We start from the raw sequence: 23,539 nt of genomic DNA on the forward strand, positions 1-23,539 counted from the left end.
GGACCAAGACGTTTCCTGAGCAGCGGTAAGCCTTCACTATGCGCACGCCAAACCCTCAGTAGGCGCACAGCTATTTTTAGCAATTGTTTGGAATCTGATTACAACACGCAGTGAGCGTCTTTAAGGTGACATATACGCGCATGTAATTTACTGTTTGAATCCTGCATATTTAACAGCAGGATTCAGCCCTTCGGCTCCCCATCACGGACCGAGGCATTTTCTTAAAGCAGGGGCAAGTCTTCAATATGCGCACGCTTAGCGTCTACTATATGTGCAGATGTTTCATTTATTTGTAGCCCTTGTTTGGAGTCAGTGTAACTAACCGGAATTTCAATCCTTTGAATTCCCTTTTGCAGAGACGCTTGACAACGGAGCTACCTTTGCTCAATTCATTGAATACATGAGGTAATTTTTAACATCAGTTGTTTCCTACATGAATGTTGCAATATTGGATTCTTTGGGCCCTGTCCAACACTTTCTTCGCATTTATCTTCATTGACTTTCATAATTGAACGAATTTCAAGGCCCAGCTGATTTATTTGGAATGGCCTTTTTTCAGACATTCAGGGATCTATACCCTCTCAAGTAAGTCTACCGAGCAGGCCCAAACTACTTCTTGACTATATAGGTGGGCCTTTAATCTAATTCTGAAAATGCACATTACTTTTTGCAGGTGATGGTTCTCGCTCGCCAATCTGGAGCCTATGTGCCACACTCTCCCCTCCAGGCCTTACTCACGGGCCCTTCATGGTAAATTATTGGGCTTAGGCCCCTGGTTGAGTTATATTTCACTTCCTATATGGAAATTCGTAGCTCTTAAAGGTTTTTATGCTCTATCCCCAGGTAACCATCCTCTTTCCCCCTCTCCAACACTCCTGTCCTGAGGAAGACCTCGGCGTAAGGGACACAACAACCTACCACTCTCTAGGGGTTGCATCGCCGACATCTGATATACTAGCCAGTTTGACCAACAGCGATTTATCACTGTGTTTCTGTTTTAAACTATGGCTATCTAACGTTTGGATATACTGTGAATAATCGCACTTTGTTTCATTCACTCCCTCATCCTCACTTCAATCACAATACCCTCACCTTTCCCCTTTCCCTCCTGGGGCACTGTTTTCATACTGTGTTAACAAAATATTATGAATCATTGTCTGTCCAGTGTGATTAAACAACACTTTACATTAAGCAGAACACGGTTCTTTCACTTCCTGTTTTGAAATTTTATGAAGTTTTTGGTTCTTTTTATACATATTCAATTGTTCACCGGGACCACTGTTCCAATGTACTGTTCTATACCCAGGTCCCAGTGACTTCATTTGGGTCTACCCTTCTAGGTAACCATACAATGCTTGGCAGCAGCTAACCACAGTTCCTTATATGTTTACTGTGTTTGGTATGGTTTACCAAGGCTAGCCAACAGAGCTGGATCATTGGATGCATTGTCATGCCAGTCAATTCCTCCAGTGCTTTGACCACCTACCCCCATAAATCCCCCACACATGTATGTAGGTCCCTGCTGCTACCCTACACTTGGGACATTGCTCTGGCCTAGAGAGGTCAATCCTATACATCCATTCTGGCATTATAAACCAATTTCAATTGCCCATTACGCCTAACATTTCTACTGTTTCCCGGTATGGATACACATTTGACCTCTCCCAATTCGTCCCCAATATCACTCTCCCACTGTAGTTTCAACATCACCATGTAGGCAGCCCAATTCGATGTCAGTAATGCATATAACCATGTAATATATTTGCCCTCTCACCCCTATGTCAGGAAGTGACTGGTTCAAGACATGCATTTATGGCACCTGTGGCTCAAGACTCTGAATACCCAAGCATCCTACCATCCTTATATAGCTCGCCTGCACTCTGTGGGACATCTCCATCATCTCTCTGCCATACAAACCTCGGTAGCATAGGGCTTACCACAGTGTTCCAGGGAACCAATTACCACAGATACAGATATTAATCCCCTTCTCTTTTAGATGCTTGCACCCATATATCCAGTTAGGTTCTAACCTCCATTGGTAATGCTGTTCTTTTCTTCCAGGGAAAAAGAGGCAGCACCAGTAATTTCCTTAGGCATGTCAAGTGTTCTAGAATTCTTACCACGGGCTCAGCTCCTCCCTCTTGAAACTACGGTACTACATGATGTAGGTGGATTGCCTAATAATAGACCCTGTGGTTCAGTGACTGCACCCCTCTTCCATCCCACAGAGTTTCTAGGACCTCCGTGCAAATCCATGCCCTCCCCTATCCCCAACAGGGCAGTCTCAGTAATTCATCCAGCCTGCAAAAGCAGGCCTCCGGAATACACTTCATCATGTGTTGCAGCACATACAGAACTCTGGGCAACATAATCATTTTACTGCTTCATCAGAGACTTCGGGAATCCGAGCCATCTGTGCACACTACGTCCCAGGCCATCTATTAATGTATCCACAGTAGAGTTGATGACGCCGGATTCTTATCTACCTTACCATCACCAAGAATCCTCTCAGGTCACCAGTATCTTTCTATCTGCTAAATAGTGTAGAGGGGAGGAAGTCAGATTTTAACATATAGCAATGATTTACTTTACTCTCTAAAAGGACCACTGACTCAGAGTCTCAATTTTGGGAATTTATTATAACCAAGAATTACTGCAAATACGTACACCTCAGTACAAGGTGAAGAAAATAAATGGGCACTAATACAAAAGAAATCCTACGCAGAAGCCTCATCCGACTCAGTATAAGAAGAATAATCAATTCCAGTAACATCAGAAATACGAAAATTGCTCCAGTCTCTATATTTGAAATCATTAGCCTAAAAGAAAATCACTTAGTCTATCCCTACTCTATCTCTATGGTGACATCCCTACTTAGCATTTTTCCCTTCCAGGCAGGAGAGTAAAAAGCTGTCAGAGTGAAGACTTCCTTAGAAGTGCACTCACTTAGTCAGAGCTCACTCTAAGATGCTCCTTCTAGCTTCACTTCTAAGCCTCAACTGCCCAACTCACGGGACACTGTCCCCAATTCAAAATCCCAAAAACATAGAACACGCCCTCCGACACACCTCTTCAGCCAGGTCTTCTTCCAGTACTTTTCCAGTGAAGCTTGAATCCCATCGAGCGACGGTTATCTTGACCTTGGGTCCCAGGCACCTGCTTCTGCCGAAAGTATCATCCCCAAATTCCGGTGTACTCCCATGCTGGCTTCTCGTGCCATCCTAACTCCTAAAACAAAGGCCTAGTCTCTCTTAACGAACCAAATGTCCTTGCACCTTCAACAGAAACATGTGAACGAGAACTTTCACTCATCTAAGATTTTCTAACATCCTGAAACCCAAAGCCGTACCAAGGGAAATCATCTTCAGCCTACAGCATTTAGCTGACATAAGGAAATGAACAGGCCTTTCTCTTTACCGTATAAGCGATCAGGCCTTTACACAGTTTAAACCTACACTTCTAAAATCACATTACAAGCATTAACTTTGTTACACTTTATATATGAATAAGCAAACTACATGTGCAGACTTTCTAATATGGTGCACCTTAAACCAAATGCATCGCATTACATGAAACCCAATCATTATGCACTGGCTAGAATACATTTGCATTGAACTACGGCATTGTTCGTCATGAAAAGCATGGTTGCATATCTGATCATACTATTATAAGCAGATTTGAGTAATACATTTCTAAGTCACACGGTGATAAACTTTCGAATAATATGTGGGTGCGGACTAACAGTGAATATGATGCACCCCAACAATTTTCTGAATAACATGGCGCTCTATCAGAGTCATAAGTTTCAGTCACATCTGAGCTCAAATATTATCGCTGATACTTGGCTGGAGTTGTCTGGACCCTTACACTGGGTAGGTCCTTGTCAACGGCCTGACCTGTCGCAGTGTGGTAAAGAACGGATTTCACAGTAGTCAACATTGACCCCAAATATGCCCCCACCTCATTTATTATTTTACTGACTGTATGCCAAGTAACTGCCGACCCCCTCAATGTCAGTAGAATTTCATCAGCATATTGGGAGATGACGTCTCGTCACGGAGCACATATGACTTGAGACAATGGCTCTATGACTAGGGCGAATATCAGCAGGGATAGAGGGCTCCCCTGTAGGCTTCTTCTCACCACCCTTCAACTGTCCGATACTCTATGAAAAACTTTCACTCATGCCCTACTACCCATGTAGAGTAGTTTCACCCACTTCAGGTAGTCCACCCCCAGATCATAGTGCCACATGCACTGTCCAATTTACTGTATAAAATGCCTTATGGGCATCTAATCTGGCAATAGTATGCAGTTCTTCCACTTTCACGGTCTGCTCCATTAATACAAAATGTTTTCTGTATATTACTGGAGGTTGGAGTCCGCCCCAAACCATGCCTAGAATTTTCACCAAAATCTTTGCATCCATATTGATCAACAACAGTGCACTATATGATTCACAGTCAGTAGGCTCCCTCCCCGGCTTAGGTAAGACCGCAATGCAAGCATCCCCCAATGCTGTGGGTAGCACCCCGGACCTGAACGCCCCCTCATACTTTGCCAGAAATGGTTCACATAACAGATCTACAAATGTTTGATAAAATTCAATTGGCAATCTGTTGCTCCTGGGCACCTCCCCTGTGTTCGTGTGCCTGATGCCCCATTTTATATATGTTTCATTTATTGGCGCATTCAATAAAGTCCTAGGTATTCATCCACCTTAGGCTGCTGCTCCTCATCCAGTACTGTGGCTGAACCCGCCTTATCGCTCTCCTCCTGGTTCGTGTACAGTGGTGAGTACAATTCCATGAACCATTGCAGAATGTCATCCTGTGTCACCAGGGTCACCCCATTCGCCTGCCTGCCAGATACAACGACTTTCCCACCTCCTCCCTATTAACCAGCCATCGCACCAATCAACCAGGCTGATCTCTTTGCTCATGCTGTGGCTCAGTGTAAGTCTGAATTCATGTTTCCCTAAGGTGTCCTGGGCCTCATCTAACTCTTCCCACAGCCGTTGATGCACTAGCCAAATAGAAGCAGTTTGTGAAGGTTGTCTTTCTGTGTGCCCCAATGATTTTAACACCCCGTACATTGTAGCCATACATTTCGACCTTGAAGGCATCCCATACCACTTCAGCCAATAGAACTGTTCCAGTGTTCACCTCAAAGAACTGCCTCTTTGATGTACTCCCGAAATGCTTGATAATGTAGAGCCCAGGGTTGAAATTACCACTGCGGTATCGGTCCACATAACCCTGACCCTGAAATTCCGCCACTAGTGGAGCATGGACCGACAAGGTGCGGTCCAAATACCAGACCGCCCTAAAGTACTCAACCTGCCTGAGTGTGCAAACATGTGATCTAGTCTAGAAAGGTCCCATGTGGTTGTGCATAGAAGGAGTAACCCATTTTCTGATTGTGTTGTTCACTCCATAGCCCCTAACAGATTTAAGGTGCCCATTCCCTTAAGTAGAGCCCTAGAAGAGCTGCCCAGTGGTCTAGCAGTGGTCCTTGAAATATCCAGATTTCTATCTAACACACAATTTCCCATCCATATAATTTGATAATGTCCATATGGTGTCAATAGGTGCATCACCCCTATGAAAAATCTGGGGTATCTATATTAGGTGCATATGTGATCAACAGTACCATGCTGTACCACATGTGCCACCCCCACATCTATTTTGTGGCCATCAGCAGCTTTTATTCAGTATCTACCTTAAGGGGTATACAGGCATCCACTGATAATAACACCCTTGCACAGAGGAAGTGAAACTAGCATGCCGTAGTGTGCCTCCCCGTTTGGCCCATATCTTCTCATGTTCCTGTCGTAACAGATGCATTTCCTGCATCAATATTATATGCACCTGTTGCTTTCATACATATGATCATATTCTCTGTCGCTTGATAGGGCTCTATATCCCATTAATATTCCAGGATAACGCTATCACCCCATGTATGAAAGGTTTGCTCTACCTCTGTTCAATGACCACCCCATGCCATCAAAGTACCTCATTGCTGTTAGTGCAAGCTCCTTCTCTTAAAACCACAAACCTTACTTTTACTCCTCCCCCGACAGCACTGCCACCGTAATTGCCACTCCATCAATATTTCAGGTTTTTAATTGTCTAGATTTGATGGGGGTTTGGCCTCCTATTCACGGGCTCCTCACCGGCATTTGCACCCTGAACCATGCTGGCCAGCCCCACCTCAATCGTGTGGCTCATTTTGGAGGCCGTTCCCGAAACCCACATGGGTTTAGGTGGCATTCGTGCCCAATAGCATGGTAATGTGAGTGCTGGGGCATAGGCACTTTGATTCTGTCTCTTCTTGGCACCCAACACTGAATTTAATGCAAAATAGATCCCACCATCCTCAGCACAATCCTGGGGGCACACTATGTCCACATATTTTATACTCTTGGCAGCTCATTCACGACTCCCAGCAGCCCAGGTCCCACCCTCAACTGCAGCACAGTCTTCAATGTCTAAGGCTAGTCCCTGCACTCTTATTTTGCTCCAAGGAGTGGTGAGGGGGGCAATCTCACTTATCCCTCAATCCCCAGATTCCTCTTATGCTGCCCTGTCTGGAAGCTGGCAGGTCTGCTCCTAACCGTCAACACTCGCCAAGGCAGGTCCTCAGTAGAGCCCAGCATGGTCCTCAAAGCACACTTCCAAGGAGAGCAACCCTATCCTATACTCGGCTTGCTTTGCAGCAGACATCCACAGCCCAATCTTACGGCATATGGGGACTCAGCTCCCAGTTCCCATTAGTCCAATCACCGCCTCCTGGTATATGCTACTGCTCTCCACCCGGATTGATTGCCGAGCTGCACACCACAAAACCCAGAAACAACACCCCATTAATGTGCTCTCTGGGGGGTGCCACACATTTGAGCACTCATCACCATTGATGGAAATGGGTAGGGGCGAGTGAGGGTCTGATGTCTGAAATCTGAGCAGTGAGGTGGTGCGTCTGGTCAGACGGCCATCTTGACTTTTTACTGCCTGCATTTGTTTTTAAAAGTGACAGCCCTAGTTCCCACAGAGGGCACACACAACTTCCTAATTTATTGGGTGCTTCAGACAGAGTCCCAGGGGCTCCCACAGCTCCAACCGGCTCCCCAGCCCCTACCCTCAATGGGTGCATGCAGAAATTGAGAGGAGTTGGCCTATTGGCTAGGGCGGTCAACCTCCAATCTGGGGAACCGGGTTCGAGTCTCGGCAATGACACTGAAAATCCTGTGATTCTGGGCAAATCTCTTAATCTCCCCGTGCCTAACAAAAAATAAATGTGTCCTCATATAACGCAACTAGAGCTATGAAAAGCGCTCTGATACTCGAAACCTTCGGGTCAGGTTTGCGCTATTTCTTTCATTTTTCTCCCACAAAAGAAGGAGCAGCATTTTTTTCGGCTTCTGCCTGGGCAGGAGAAAAGTTGCTATTCTTGCAGGAAAGAGTGCAGGCAGGGAATTCAAGTACTTTTCATGGCTGGGAATTGGAGTGTCCTTGGGGATGGAGTCCCCGGGACACTGCATCTCTATTGGGGGAAGGGTATCCTGGGGCCGATTAACAGCTCAGGGAGAAGGACCTCATGCCCCCTTCCCCAAACTTTAAATACCAGCCCTGGGGTTTGGGTCCCCTGGGCCTTTGAAAGGTTTGGCGAGGTGGGCACAATCCTTTCCCCATAAATGAGTATTTCAGATCCAGAGGATTGGATTCCTGAGGCCTCTGCAAGGCAGGGGAAAAGTGGACGCTCAAACCTCCCCCACAAATATACTGCAACTTTTGCAGCTTCAAGTTCAGTTTTCCAAAGGTATTGATGTACACAGATAACATGTTAATTTAAGTGACAGATCCAGTTTCTGCAGTCCTGTGGTCACTGCAACGTCTGGCCAGTTTTAGAGAGGTGTCAGGTCTTCATGTCAATTGTCCAAAACAGTACTGTTTCCCTTGGCTGCCTTGGCCTCGCGTCCAGGTCAGGCTGTAGTGTAGTTCCTATATCCCTGATAGGCTCTGCGCATTGAAATAATATACACTATAATTTTGACATAGGACTGAGGTCAGTATGTCTCTATCGAGTACATTAAACTTAATTACTTGTGTGTGCAAGCTAATTCAGAGGTCACTAGAAAACTTCTCGAATAAAAAAGAAGGGATTAGTTTCTGACAACCGCATAAACATGGCAACTTTGTTTCCCTTAGAATCGGAACAATCTCAGAATCGTGGAAACAATAGAAAACAGTTTCACTCAGTCAATCGTGCATGCTTCGTTTCTACAGAGTTACACAGAAATAGATAGACAGGCGTTTCAATAAAAAGGGTTTATTGAACAGTCGTATTTCTTGTGCAAGAAATATGAACTGCTACAATTGTAAGACAGAATGCGAAGTATAATATGTACAGCGTTAGCAGTAAGATAAAATAATACTGCAATAGCATGGTTTGTAGCTATGGCAGATATTCATAAAAATACATACATAAATAACACAGGCTAAAATGTTAATACTCATCTGATGTTTCTTGCTAGTTCTACCCCAGTGTACCTAATCTAAGGGTAGTACAAGGTAATAAGTAGGTGCTGCTTGTCTATAGTCTAGTTTAGCTATAGTTGCCAAGATTTGCCAAAAGTCCCTCTAGGTTCTAGTCCGCTCCATACCTTAGAATGAGTAAGGTTGGAATCTCTTTCCGAGTCTCGATCTCTAACACCCCGCAAGGGGGGTCAGAAACACTGGAGCTGGATTCTCTGCGAGGAGGATGGTAGCGTCTAGTCAGTGTGTCTGGTGGGGACTTGACTTCCTTCCGAACTTGCCATGGCGAGCCGCGTCGTGCAAGTAGGCAGCCGAACCGTGGTTTGCTATGGTAAGTGAAGGTCTATTTATACCTTGAAGGTGTTTAGGAATGCCAGTATTGACATAAAAGTCGGGCAGAAGAATGTCATGAATGAACCCCTAAGGAATAGATGTTCATGCATAATAAATGAGTTCTTGGAGAAATCAATATCCAAGCAAGGGGAAATTCTAAAGGCTTAGGAGTCTAGTTTTCCAAGAACTCGTTGTGACGTAGATGAACGGATGTAGGTGGCCATGCATGTATTTGGTTAGTATGGATAATACCTAAATAAGGGGAGGATTTCTATGCCTAAATATGGGCAATGCGAATTGTGCCTATATTTGGACATAATTCAGGAAACCTATATATGGGAACTAAATCGACACACAACACCCACTCCACTTTCGTATGAATGACATTACTAAATCCTAAACATGCTAAACATATCTAAAATATAGCTACATAGGGATGGCTAAGAACATGTCTAAAAATACATTGTAAAATGCATAAAAACTGTTGCCATGCATAAATATGCATTGGTGCTATACATATTAAAGCAATGTTTCATTCTAAGCATATATTTACATTGAATGCTAAATGAATGAACATACATATATATACACATTTATGAAATGGCTCATAAATACAGAAGAAAAAAGGCCGAAACCATTTCATGCTACGTTACATAAATCAATTGGTATTGACAAGGTGACATATTGTCTCTGAAAATGTATCAAAGAATTCTGTTCTGTATGAATAGTTCTATTTTAAGAAGATTATTGTGCCATAAAAAGAAAAATTTGGAAAAATAAATTAATCATAGGAAAATGTTCCAAGTTTAGTCTTTGTTGTGAAAAATGAAGGTAAAATTCAGAGTCTTCCCGGTACACTGTGTGCTGAATCAAAAGGCAGTGTATGGGGATGGAGAAAACATGAAATCTTCTAACCCTGTAGGCAAAAAGTCATCTACCGTTGTAGGTGAAAGTTGGATTATCGCGTTTAGTGGACTAACCGCACATAGGTGAGAAGCATCGCCGTCAGCATTGGTCGCATCAGCAATGTTCGTATCAGATGTTACCTGAGTGCCTGTTGTTTCCTCTCGTACCTCAGCAGTAGCAATTTGCATCTGTGAGATCTCAATGAATGCCGTCATCATGATTGGTAGCCGCTGGGGACAACACAAAGCATGGGCCGTTACCGGGTCCAGCAGAATATCGATATCAATAGGCATGACTGATAGGAGTGTTAGACAGATGTCTAGCACGCATTCTTCACCACAAAGCAGGCAGCGTAGAACAGGTAAGATGCAATCTTGCCAGATTGGTCTGAATGACAGAAACCATGTGGTATTTAATTCTCGTAGACGAGGTAAACCTAAAGTTGGACGATGCGCTCACAACACTTCATCTCCAATAGAGCTCTCTCTATGGTGCTCGGAGTGACGCTGATGATTTGGCTTGCCATATCAGAGCAGTAGGAGCAAAAATTGGATCCCTGCAACGAGTCCAAAAAGTAGTGGCAGTCCGCCAAACACAGAGTGCACGAAGTTGGGAATTATTTCGAGGACTGCTTGAAAATGTGCTAACAGTCCTGAACACATGGTGTTAAATACATGTACAATACTGCTTGTATCAGACATGTTTAAGACACGTTCCAACATTTCTGAGAAATGTATAGGGCAGTTTGTATTCAAAAGGGCTTATATCTCCGCAGAAGTCCTTGCAACTTGTAGATCATAGGTTTCTTTGGCTGATGTCAGTGGCACAGTTTGCTGTAAAACAATGGCTTTCATTCAGCTAAGAGTATCAATTTGTATAGAAGAGATGTTCAGTGAAGGCCATAGAGGCGACTCCCTGACTGTCTGTATTTGTGGAAACAAGACTTGTATACAGCAAGTTACCCTGGATGTAACCATTACTAGATATGGGAACATGCCACAGCAGCTGTGATCATTCAACATGAGGTAACTTCCATTCGAAAGTAGTCAAAAAATTGGATTAATCACTGCAGCTGGTGAGCCTTGCAGGTGACAGGATAAGTTTGTAGTGGAACCATCGCAGGCCCCATGTAAATTAATACCCTGGCAAAGGAGAGAACAACTTAGTGCGTTTTCACAGTTTGTACCGCTAAGAAACACTTCACTCCCCCCACTCCAACATCTATGTGTGTAAGGTAAATCCCAAGATGTCTTGATGTATTCTTTACCCAACCTTTCATATTTGCCTGCTGGTGTATGTTTGAGGCAATATTGAAAATGGAAAGTTGTAACAGGCAGAGTAATTTTACCATGTATGATCCACTCAGTAGCTGTTTTTTCTGCCACCGTGAATGGTAATTTTTCCAGTTTTTCAATGCTCAGCACCGTACAGTCAGCTCCCCTTTGTGCCGGTTTGATCTGTTTATCAGTGAGATTGAATTCTGAAAACAGTGACGTAGTGTTGATTAAACGCTAAGGCACATAGCCTGAATGCAAGTTTTGGAACATCCAGCCTAATAGCATAATAGAACGTAATTGAGACTGACAATGTTGCAGCATGACCAAGTCTTGTTCCATCATGTCTATGGCAGAAGACACAATGCTGCCCAATGAATATATCCTGGATGACAGATTTGTTAACCCATTGTATACTACAGAGAGAGATTTCTCTAAATTTTAATACGACCAATTTCTCGTATTCGTTCTGCAGTCTCTGCTTGGGTAATCTTCCATATTTCATTATAAGCAGCATAGATACCGGCATATATGAAACATTTGTGATGCGGTTTTCTCGGTCCTAGCAAGAATTCCCTAAGGTATGTGCCTTCTTTAAGTAAAGATAAGTGTTGTTTTACATCCTGTGGTGTAGCTTTCTGTAGCCAATCAAGGCAGAGTTTCCCTACACTGTATGTTGTTACTACCCCTGAATGCTGTCTTTGAACATAGCGTGGGTCTGCCCTATTGATAGTGAAACCCTGTGTTTTCTTCAGGAATTGATCTTGACAGTTATTTGTGTTTGTGGGCCAGAGCAACCATTTTTTCCATTCCGGATCTTATCTGTTGTGATGCAAAATATTATGTACGTCGACCTCCCCCCGTGTAGTGCTATTACTTGCAGGTATAGGTATGGTCGGTGTGTTCATGTCTTTGATCTTGGCTAACCCATGGCAAGACGTTTATTGGACAGTGTCATTCAAAAACATAATTTGCTCAGGGATGATACAGGCTCTAAACAAAGCTTCTACCCCCTGCACTTGCCAATCTTTTGTACCCCAGACAGATTTTGTTTCAATGTAGTCTCTCCAAAAGTTGAAACCCTGTCTAGACAGTTGGGCAATAAAGGCTGCAGAATAAATCTGTTTCGTGTTGGTTAACATATTTTTTGTTCCTATCTTGTTCATATTCTTAAAATAAAACGATTCTGGATTTGAAAAGTTAAACCCTGAAAAATATGGAAATGTCATTGCAAAAGTTTTTGACCTACCCTTTGGAGGTGTAGGACAATGTTCCCATTGGTTTTACATAAATACATTTCTAGGTGATGCAGTTTTATGCACGAAATGAGGACCATAGTGGTTATAACAATACATTTGTTCATAGTTTGATGAACCCTCTAAATATTCATGATTTGTGAATACTGCAGACATTTCTAGATCAGACATCATGTTATTAACAGTCTTGAAGTCCCAGTCATCAGAAAAGGTACTAGAGGTAATAAAGTCACTTAATGAAATTTTAAATAAGTGTGGAATCTTCAAATGTTCCGACGGACCAAAAATGTCATATTCAGTTCTGTCCCAAACTATACCATCTGGTATAAGAATGGCTGTGATGTTCACTGCTGACAATTCTCTTGATTCACGATGGGATGATTTGTGTGGCTGGAGAAGTAAGTTCACTCTTTTACTTGCTGTGTCCATTTGAATATATCTTCCATTTATCAGCATACCCAGAGTTATTACCAGAGCCAACCAAAGTAGAAAGAAGATAATTCCCCAAAAAATCCATAGTTCAATCCATGGTGAAACCAGATAAGTCTTTTTCAGGAGATGAAAAAAGTCTGTTGCTTGTTCTTTGAAAGTTCTTTGTGCTGGCGTCGTTTCAGGTTCACTGGGATCCTCAGAAAACTTATCAAAGTTAATGAAATAGCCAGAGGCAGTTCTGTCAATGGTTGGAATTGCATCAGGATTAGTTGAAATCGCTGGGACCAGTTGATCACTTGTTACTTCGTTGTAGACAGGTGTATCAGGATGAACTGTTATTTGGGTCTCAAGAGGGATGAGTTCCATAGCTTTGTTGCTTAGTCCTTTATTTCTCACTGTAGAATCTTCAAAGGTGATGAGCCTCTCAGTTTCAACCTTTTGGATTATAGCTAGCGCAGTGCGCCTGCTAAGTTGTCAGAGTTCACTTGGCCTACTGTTTAGTATCGGCCACATAGTGAGTTTTTATCAGGTCGATGGACACAAATCTTTTCTCCATTTTACCAGCAAGGGGCGGCAGTAGTACTGTTCTCGATCCGTGGATTGCTAGGACAGGTACTGGTTGTCTGTAAGAAGGCCCAAATTCCTTCTTGTCAGCGATCTTTCTCTGACTAGATCACCAAGCTTTGGGATCCAGACAGGCCTTGCTGGGACGGTTGGTTTTCCCCAGTGGTGGTTGGTTTCAGGAACACGTTGTTTTGTTTCGATCTTAGTTCATTTAAGTTCTGTAAAACAGCCAAACGATCTTTGATATCAAACATTTTATTTTCCACCACTGTGCCTTTCATGTCAAGGTCCGGAATCAACATTCTAGTTCCAAATAGGACTTCATATGGAGTGACACCCCCTAGAGAACTTCTTGGCAAATTGTTTAATGAACGTTGGACCCTATAAAGATGTTTGACCCACTCATCACCCGAACCTAATACCCTAGCTGTTATAGACTGCTTTATGTCCTGTTTTTTTCTTTCCACAACAGAATTTCCCTCAGGATGGAATGGAGAAGAATACTGTAATGCTACGCCCAAACTGGCCATGTCTTCTTTGTAAGCTCGAGAGCTAAACGCAGGACCCTGGTCAGAATGTAGTGTGCCAATTGCGTATGTGCCGATAAAGACTCGCAAATCTTTTATAACAGTTCGAGCGTCAGCCAAGCGCTGATGCCACATCCAAAGGAACCTTGATTTAGTTTTTGTGGGACTGCATATGTCCACAGGGATGGCTGCATGTAGATAGTCTAATGCTGTCTAACAATGGTGTCGGTACTGGTCTGGCTACGTTGTATACAGGTGCCTGGCGGCGTTCAGTACTGCGATCTCTATTGCAGTCTATGCATTTATTGATAAATGTGTGAATCAGTGTATTCATTCCTGGCCACCAGTACATCTCTTTTAGTCTTAAAATAGTTTTAGAGATCCCCTGATGTGTCAGACCCTCTCCCAGATGTGCCTCGTAAATCAAAGCTGCTCTTCGTGCCATGTTTGGTATTACCCTAACCCCCAGTCCAGGGATTCAAGCAAACCGAACGCTGTTCGTATCAATTATATGAGTATTTGAGTGGAAACCTTTCAAGTAAAGCTACACCGGTGCCTTTGCTTGAAGCATTGACAGCCAGTACTATTTCACTCTCTATTTTTGTTTTTGAACGAGTGATTGCAGCTACGGAAGCCGTTTGCACAGCCCCTTTCATGGCTTCATCAGCCAATGAATTCCCTTCAACGTGAACGCCATCACCTTGATGACTCAGCGTGTGTATCACGTGAGTGTTTTGTAGTCCGTTTCGCAACTGAAATACTTGATTGTTCCACCTTTTGCATCTTTGAAACCATTTTGAAGCCAATTTTGTAAATATTCATTGTATGATTGAACACAATAAAAAGAATCGCACACTATGAGTGTAGGGAATTTGCGATCCGTATTTTCAAGTGCCATTTTAAATGCTTGTAGTTCAGCTCGCTGAGCTGTACAATCTCCTAGAGATTGCGTTTTTGTGACCATTGGTCTAAATTTGCCATCGAGCATACAACCTTTAACGATTGCGCATTCTGCACTATGAGCATGCTTACCCCCGTAGCGTGTTGTGCAGATCCGTCAGTATAAATTATAAATTCGTACTGGTCAAGAGGGAGAATTTCAGTAGGTAGAGGAAATTCGTGTTCGTATTGCAGGAATGCTTGGGTTTTTAAATAAGGATCAAAAACATATTCAACATCAGTTGCAGCAAGAGAATTAACCCACTGTATCCATCTTGGATGTAAAGCTTTTGCATTCGGAATACTCGCTTTTGTAACTGCCTCTAAGGCTGGTACAGGGGTTATGACCATAATGCGTTTCCCCTGTGCTAGGGCTCTTTCTTTTGCTACAGCTGTTTGAACTGCTGTCAGAAATTTTTTCTGTCGATGTGAATTTCATTTCTGCTTGCGTATAAAAATGTGATTTGTATGCAATTGGTACTTTTTCACCTTCGTTAAAAGTTAAGTAGGTGAATCTGTATTGACCCAGAATGATTCGTAAGTGTTTTGTTGCTAACATGTCAGCTTGAAGTGAATGCAGGATATCTGTGTGATCCTGTGTCCAATGTGTGTTTTTAAAATCAGGTTTGATTAATTCATAGAGAGGTTTAACCCTTTCTGCGTACTTTAGAATGTATGTTCTTCCAAAATTTAGGAAACCTAGAATCGACTGTAAGTTCTTCATTGTTTTTGGAGGTGGCCGCAGCGCACACTTTTCTAAAAAGTTGGCTGCCAGGCTTTTGCCTTCACTTGATAGTTCATATCCTAGGAAAAGGACGTTGAGATGGGCAATTCTCGATTTTTTTAAATTGAATTTATAACCTTCAGAGGTGAAGCCTAGTATAATGGTATTCACCCTGTTCAAGTGCCTGTTCAGGTCATCGTCTGTCAGATAGATATCATCGACATATGACAATGCCTTGTCATCATAAATTTTGTAGTAACTCTGTTACCCATGCTGAGAATAACCCTGGACTATTCTTGAATCCCCAAGGGAGACAACAGAATTGACGCTGGGTCCCCATTATTGAGAAAGCTGTCAAATACCTACTTTCAGGTGCTATGTTTTGACAAAAGAAACCGTTATAAATATCTAATGTGGTTTTATATTTTTCACGCACAATGTTATTCATTAATGCTGTACTATGTGCATTTTGCACTGCAAATGTTTTACAACAAGATTTTAGGTGTCTGTAATCCAAAACTAGATGATATGTATTATCTGGTTTGGAAACAGGAAACAAAGGATTGTTCATTGATGAGGTGCATGTTTCAATCACCCCTTGGTATTCAAGTTGATCTAAGATCTCCCTGACCTGTTTTTTAGCTTCTTGCTTAATTAGATACTGTCGTTGTGCAGTTGGTTGATTCTTTAACTGGATCTTATGGTGAGGTGAGTCCTCATCCAATCCTACATGATTTTTGTATAATGCTGGGGCTTGGGCCACTGCCCATTTCATGGCATAAGTATATTTTAAATGTACTGGAACATGGTTAGAGAAGGCTGGCATAATGATGTCTTCACCATGTGAGCACTCTCTGACAAATTCTGGTGGCCAGTCCCGTTCTGCTAGAAATATATCATAACCCTTTGAAAGTCGCTCCCAAAAGAGTGGTTTCACTTTTCTTTGTATGTCTCCCTCCATCCGGAGTGTTATTTCATATAACCTTTGTGGAGAACTAACCCTGGTGTCTGCAGTTTCAACTTTAATGTCTTCATTCATGTCCACTGTCTCCAGAAGTCCCTTGATGTTCTGGCGAGCTATTGATACTTCTGCTGCGCTGTCCAACATTGTCTGAGCCCATTCTTTATTCTTGAGGTTTTGGTTTGTTTTTCTGAATGTGTTTGGACTTCACACGTTCTTCTTTTTGATCTGACCGTCCTCTTCTTTCGGATGTCTGTGACGATATCTGAAAAGTATGAGAAGAACGTGTATCAGTATCTTGATACCTGTCAGGTTTTCTCAAATTATCCCGATTCCTAAGGTTATACCTCCTTTCAGAGGGCTCCTTTTGAAGAGACCTACCTCGGGATTAAGAATCTTTCTCTTTTGAATGTTGTTTGTTATTTTCCCACTTCTTTTTAGAAGAGGTAGGTTGTTTCTAGCAAAGGCCTTTTCAGGACTTACAGACAGTTGTGGTTTAACTGGATTCCCTCCCAAACTGTCTCGGCCTAATTCTTCATAGGATTTTTCAATTATTCTGGCTAGTTCTTGTGGTTGTTTTGTTACATCAAATTCCCTTAATTGTTGGTGGATTGCCACTGATGCTGCTTCTCCTTTAATATTAGATCATATTATTGTTAATACCTGGTCAAAATCTTTCAGTAACTTCATACCTAAATTCTGAGCAGGCTCTGCCCCGTATTCGTTTTGAATTTGTTTCAGGACATCAGGTATTACCGCCATAGACGGAACACATTGGGGTCCATTAGGATGTAGGGCGGCGCTGGCGGTGCGGAAAAATGCTTTTTTCCGCCCGTCAGCAGCGGACATCACGCCCGCCAAATTCGTATGGACAAATATAGACCAATTCCCAACCGCCGCGGTGCGACGCGCACCGCCATCAAAGTGCGCCCACCACCGCGGCGGTGGGAGCCAATGGAGACTCAACTCCATGAGGAATGACATCCGCCCGCTCCACAAATTAGGATGACACAAGTAAGCAGATGCACCGCAGCGGAGAAGCAGAGTACAGAGGCAGACAACGGCGGATACACTGACCGCACTTACCTGCTGTGTTCCCCTTGTGTAAAGATCAATAGTCAATTAGGTTGGGTGTGCAGTGCACTGGCTACTCCAGCACCTGCCGTTGTTTGGTGCTAACTGCAATGCAGAGAGATGCTGAGCCCAAGAGTGAAGTGGTGCACCACCCGATATCCCTGTGACAATTGTACCCAAATGTGTGAATTGTATGAGTTTTTAAACAAAACACACCATGCTCTCGACCCCAGCCCGGATGTTTCATATCCATTTATTATTATCCTCCTTATGTCACCTAACCCCTCTTTTCGCTTCTGAACCCACAATACTCACCTCATTCACTTTCCCCTTTGTTTACCGCACCTCTGCTCCCTCCTCCGCCCACTTTCTGAACTCTTGCCTGACAGGCACCGCTGACCCCACCACCATACCCTCACTGTTCCCCTCTTCCATGCTCATTTCTGTGTCACCCAAGTCTTGTGCCATGTATATATATAAATGTTTGTTTGCATACATATACTTATGTATTTTATATTGAAATTTACAGCCCTGAAGAAGTTCATTGTTATGAACGAAACGCGTTGGCTGACAATTTCCTGTATTTGGATTTTTGCAATAAAGGATTGCTTAAGACAACCTAACAAAGACTATAAGACTTATTGAAAACAACTTGTTCCACAATTACGGGTGGTGCACCACTCCACTCTTGGACTCAGCACAGCAGTGGAGACACCGCCCAACCAGAGAAGGCGGAAGCTCAACAGCGGAGCACGAAACCAGAGTCTCGGTCACGACCGCCATGGACCCAGCTCTACACGTCTTTCCGGTGCTGTACCTGCTACATCACCAGGAACTCATGGACCGCCGCGGACGCCGCTGCAGGTATGCAACAACACAACACACTGCCTGACACAGGGTCCAAATCCACATCAGATACCCTAGGGGGGACAGGGACACATCCACAAGGGCACCAACACATCACCCACCTGCCACAAAGACACCCCGCTGCATCCTGGACACATAGCTACTGCTACCATGCAGCAATGTCCTAGTCACGTCACCGCAGCGGCAAACACAAGCAAATACATGCACACAATGCAGAAGGCAGGGCCAGTGCAAGGCATGGGCAGGACACAAAGACCACAGGGACACACCCACTCCCACCACACACAAGCACACCCCATGAAGGCACATGCCATGTGCCCCTCCTGTGCACAACAACAAGCCAGGGCAATACATACCCTGCACCACACAACAAACAATCATGGAGACACACAATGCAGGAGTGGCTGCACAGGAACACACAACACAGCACAGTAGCACAGGGCCAGGGAAACACACACAACACCATACTCAGGGGAATATCAATGAGGACAAGCACCAAATGAACACATACAAGGAATCAACATCCAAATGGACTCACAGCCTGCGCAGTCACACATACATATAACTACCCCACAGGAGCACACCAGCAGCACTACACACAGGGTCCATCTACACACCTCAGGACTGACAAACACCAGTAAGAATCTACACTCATCCCCCTCACACCAGCAGCACACAACACCAGTGCCAAACACACTGAAGGCTGGCAATACTTGACAGACAATACACACACAAACAACCACACACCCTGGGCTCAGCCACAGACATCACACACACACACACACACACACACAGGGATGCCACCACAAATGTGGAAACAAATACAACAGACAAAAACATAGCCCAACAGAAACACACACAGAGCCACAACAACAACAGACATGCCCTGTGCAGTTAAACTGTGGAAAGGCAATGGGAGCACAGACACAACAGGAGTGCACAACGCCATCACCCAGGAACAATGCACAGACAACATACCGCAACGCACACAAGAAGTGCACCATCACAGAACAACACAGCCACAGGAAACAAAAAACAGATGCACAGGCAGAACAATCACATAGCAAACACAGCACGACATCAGGGGATACACACCAGGCAATCACAAGGCAACATACACACACAGCACTGCAAGCACAACAAGTGGTGTGTGCACACCAAGCATACCAGACACACACAGACATCAGTGACAAAACAGCAACCCACACAATACCACACAGAACAGCACAAAGACAAGAGTGCACCCAGGAAGTGAAGCAAAAACACAAACAACACACATACATACAGCACAACATCCAATAGATGCACAAGTCTGAAACACAGAGGTGGAAACAACTTGACCACAGAACTGGTCAGCACACACCGTTGAACTGAATAGGAGCAACCATGACTGACAAACATCACCAGAACATCACACATGAACCATTGAGGAAATGCCCTGAGTGACACATTGACCCTGGACAATTAACTGCACCACAAAGCACAGTGGCAAAAATGAAGTCATGGGGAGGCACACACACATACAAATCAAGGGGACAGCTCACACCAAAGTGTGGTGTACTGCATGTCAGTAGGGCACATGGCAGGAGTGTACCATACACAAAGAGTGGGAGTGCAGACCCACAATGAGCAGGCAGCTGAAGCACAGATAGGGGATGGCATGACAACACACACAACATGGCACACTGGAGGCAAGAAGGCACCATGTGACAGCAAGGCATGAGAAAACACAACCACAATGGCAGTGCGGAGCAGCAGGTCAGCACAGTCCCCACAAACAGCCACCAGACACATGGATGTGCAACAAACACTCTCTGCATACTCACAAATGAGAAAAACAATAAGTAGGAGTCAGACCGAACTGCAAGGACCCACCAACACACTGCACAGTGCACAACATACAACTCATACATGGGCATACAACCACATCCACAGGGATGAACAATCAAAACAACAGGCACACAACTCCTGGGTGATACATGTGTGTAGTTGACATTGCAGAGGCATGTACACATCAACACTCCCCACAAACTCACCCCTTCACACTGCACACTACCTGGCCATCCAAGAGCACAAATGGAAAGTAAGCCATGGGACTAGGATGACTGGCCATCACAAGATGACCACACACATACACCACTGGGCACACATAAAGGAAGAGCACACATACATGATGACCCTGGACAGCCTGAATGCAATCCTGTGTGCAGAAACACACTCTGTGCTGGCAGTGACTCCCCCCCACGTGTATCATAGAGCCAACATGAACTAATCAAGTAAATGACTACTGCTTACCATTCAAAATGTACACCGTTGCCACCACAAGTATCTGGGTCAAGAAGAAATGAAGACCCTGTCAACCCTGAAAAAGTAAGTGAGCCCAAACATTGACCATGTTGAAGTGCCACACAGACCATGTGGCACAGTAAACCATTTACACACAGCGAAATAACTTTATTCAGGAAGGACACTGACAAAATAGACAAAAGGAGAAACTGTCTTTATTCACATATTGCACAGATAGGTACCATGAGAAGAGGACAGCAAGGCACAAGATGCAGAGCATCTCCATGAGACGCTGCACAGGCAGGGGGCACACAGCAGTGAACGACAAGGCCAGTGGGCAGGATAAAGTGCAGACTGAGTCCATGAGATGCTGCACAGGCAGGGGGCACACAGCAGTGAACGACAAGGCCAGTGGCCAGTCCAAGGTGCAGACTGAGTCCATGAGAAGCTGCACAGGCAGGGGGCACACAGCAGTGAACGACAAGGCCAGTGGCCAGGACAAAGTGCAGACTGAGTCCATGAGAAGATGCACAGGGATGGGTCCAACAAAGCAGTGAACGACAAGGCCAGTGGCCAGGACAAAGTGCAGACTGAGTCCATAAGAAGCTGCACAGGGAAGGGTCCAACACAGCAGTGAACAACAAGGGCAGTGGGCAGGATAAAGTGCAGACTGAGTCCATGAGAATCTGCACAGGGAAGGGTCCAACACAGCAAAGAGCAACAGGGCCAGTGGGCAGTCCAGGGTGCAGACTGAGTCCATGAGAAGCTGCACAGGGAAGAGTCCAACAGAGCAGTGAACGACAAAGCCAGTGGCCAGGACAAAGTGCAGACTGAGTCCATGAGAAGCTGCACAGGCAGGGGGTACACAGGAGTGAACGACACGGCAAGTGGCCAGGACAAAGTGCAGACTGAGTCCATGAGTAGCTGCACAGGCAGGGGGCACGCAGCAGTGAACGACAAGGCCAGTGGCCAGGACAAAGTGCAGACTGAGTCCATAAGAAGCTGCACAGGGAAGGGTCCAACACAGCAGTGAACAACAAGGGCAGTGGGCAGGATAAAGTGCAGACTGAGTCCATGAGAATCTGCACAGGGAAGGGTCCAACACAGCAAAGAGCAACAGGGCCAGTGGGCAGTCCAGGGTGCAGACTGAGTCCATGAGAAGCTGCACAGGGAAGAGTCCAACAGAGCAGTGAACAACAAAGCCAGTGGCCAGGACAAAGTGCAGACTGAGTCCATGAGAAGCTGCACAGGCAGGGGGTACACAGGAGTGAACGACACGGCAAGTGGCCAGGACAAAGTGCAGACTGAGTCCATGAGAAGCTGCACAGGCAGAGGGCACACAGCAGTGAACGACAAGGCCAGTGGCCAGGACAAAGTGCAGACTGAGTCCATGAGAAGCTGCACAGGGAAGGGTCCAACACTGCAAAGAGCAACAGGGCCAGTGGGCAGTCCAGGGTGCAGACTGAGACCATGGGAAGCTGCACAGGGAAGAGTCCAACACAGCAGTTAATGACAAAGCCAGTGGCCAGGACAAAGTGCAGACTGAGTCCATGAGAAGCTGCACAGGGAATGTGTGTGACTGTACCTTTCCATGGTCAGCAACACAGTCAGGGGGCAACAATGTGCAGTACAGGCCCATCTGTGTGAGACACAGGTGTGTGAGTGTGACTAACACTCAGACTTGGCTGTCAGGCGTACTGGGAGTTGGCTGTGTCTCTGGGACTGACCGGGCACTTGAAGGGGGAGAGAGCGGAACAGCAGAAGTAGAGCTATCAGTGGCTTGGCAAGCCGGAGGGCTGCTTGGACCAGGTGGTGTAGTGGCACGTGGAGGTGGAGTCATGCAGTCGGGAGTCACAGTGTGGCTGGGAGATTGTGGAGGGGTGCCCTTCCACTTCTTTGGGATCCTAAATGGCTTGCCTGACTTTGGGTCAATGGGAAGTGGTGTGGGCACAACAGGCACACTCACCACCACTGCTGCTGCAGGCGAAGGCGCTGGCAGCCTCTCTGGTGAAGTGCTGGACCCAGCGGAACGCTTTGCCTTGCTTCGCCTCTGCCTCCCCTTCCCCTGTTTACTAGGTGTTACCCCTACAGTGCCCTCCAGCCCCTGCTTCACTGGACTTGGAATGGGAGTCGAGGTGGTTAGTGATAATGCCTTGGAGCCCTTCCTAGTTGTACCCTTGGCATGCACCATCTCCTTGGTGCGCACAGACACTGTACGATTATCTTTGCGCGATGCTTTGTGGAAGGAGAGTCCTTGGATGGGGATGCCACTGAAGCATATGTGCCTGAGGTCTGCTGCTGTGCTATTTGTCCACTGGTGTCGCCTGACGGGTGTTTCTCCCTGTGCTCTGGTGTGCTTTTGGTCTTCTGTGGTGATGGTGTCTGTGCCCGGGAATGCTTGGGTTGCTGCTGCTGTGTGCTCCATGTGCTGTATCGTGACTTTGATGTATGTGGACCATGGTCACTATCGTCAGACGTGGCCACTGCCAGGGGGGTGGACAAAGGGACTGGAGCTGGACTGTGAGTATGTGCCTGTTGCAGGGCAGACGTCACTTTTGATACAAAGCCTGGACTGTCCGGTACAGCCCACCCACATCGGAATGTATGCCCTCCATGAAAGCAACCACCTGGGCCAATTTCTCGTCGTGGTCAATGAAGGCATTGAGGAGAGCTGTCTGGCCTACACACAGCTGGCGCAAACGTTCCACAGACTCAGCACTGATGGCAGCAGGGGAGACAAGGGCAGGAGCAGCAGTGCCAGGGATGAAGGCAGACACAGGCAGCACCAGAAGAAGTGGCTGGGAGGGTGGGCAATGGCCGCTGTGTGGTGGAAGTTGATGCAGAGTCCCCGTTCCATGTGCC

This window comes from Triturus cristatus, chromosome 6 (assembly GCF_964204655.1).
Source record: "Triturus cristatus chromosome 6, aTriCri1.1, whole genome shotgun sequence".
Lineage (NCBI taxonomy): Eukaryota > Metazoa > Chordata > Amphibia > Caudata > Salamandridae > Triturus > Triturus cristatus.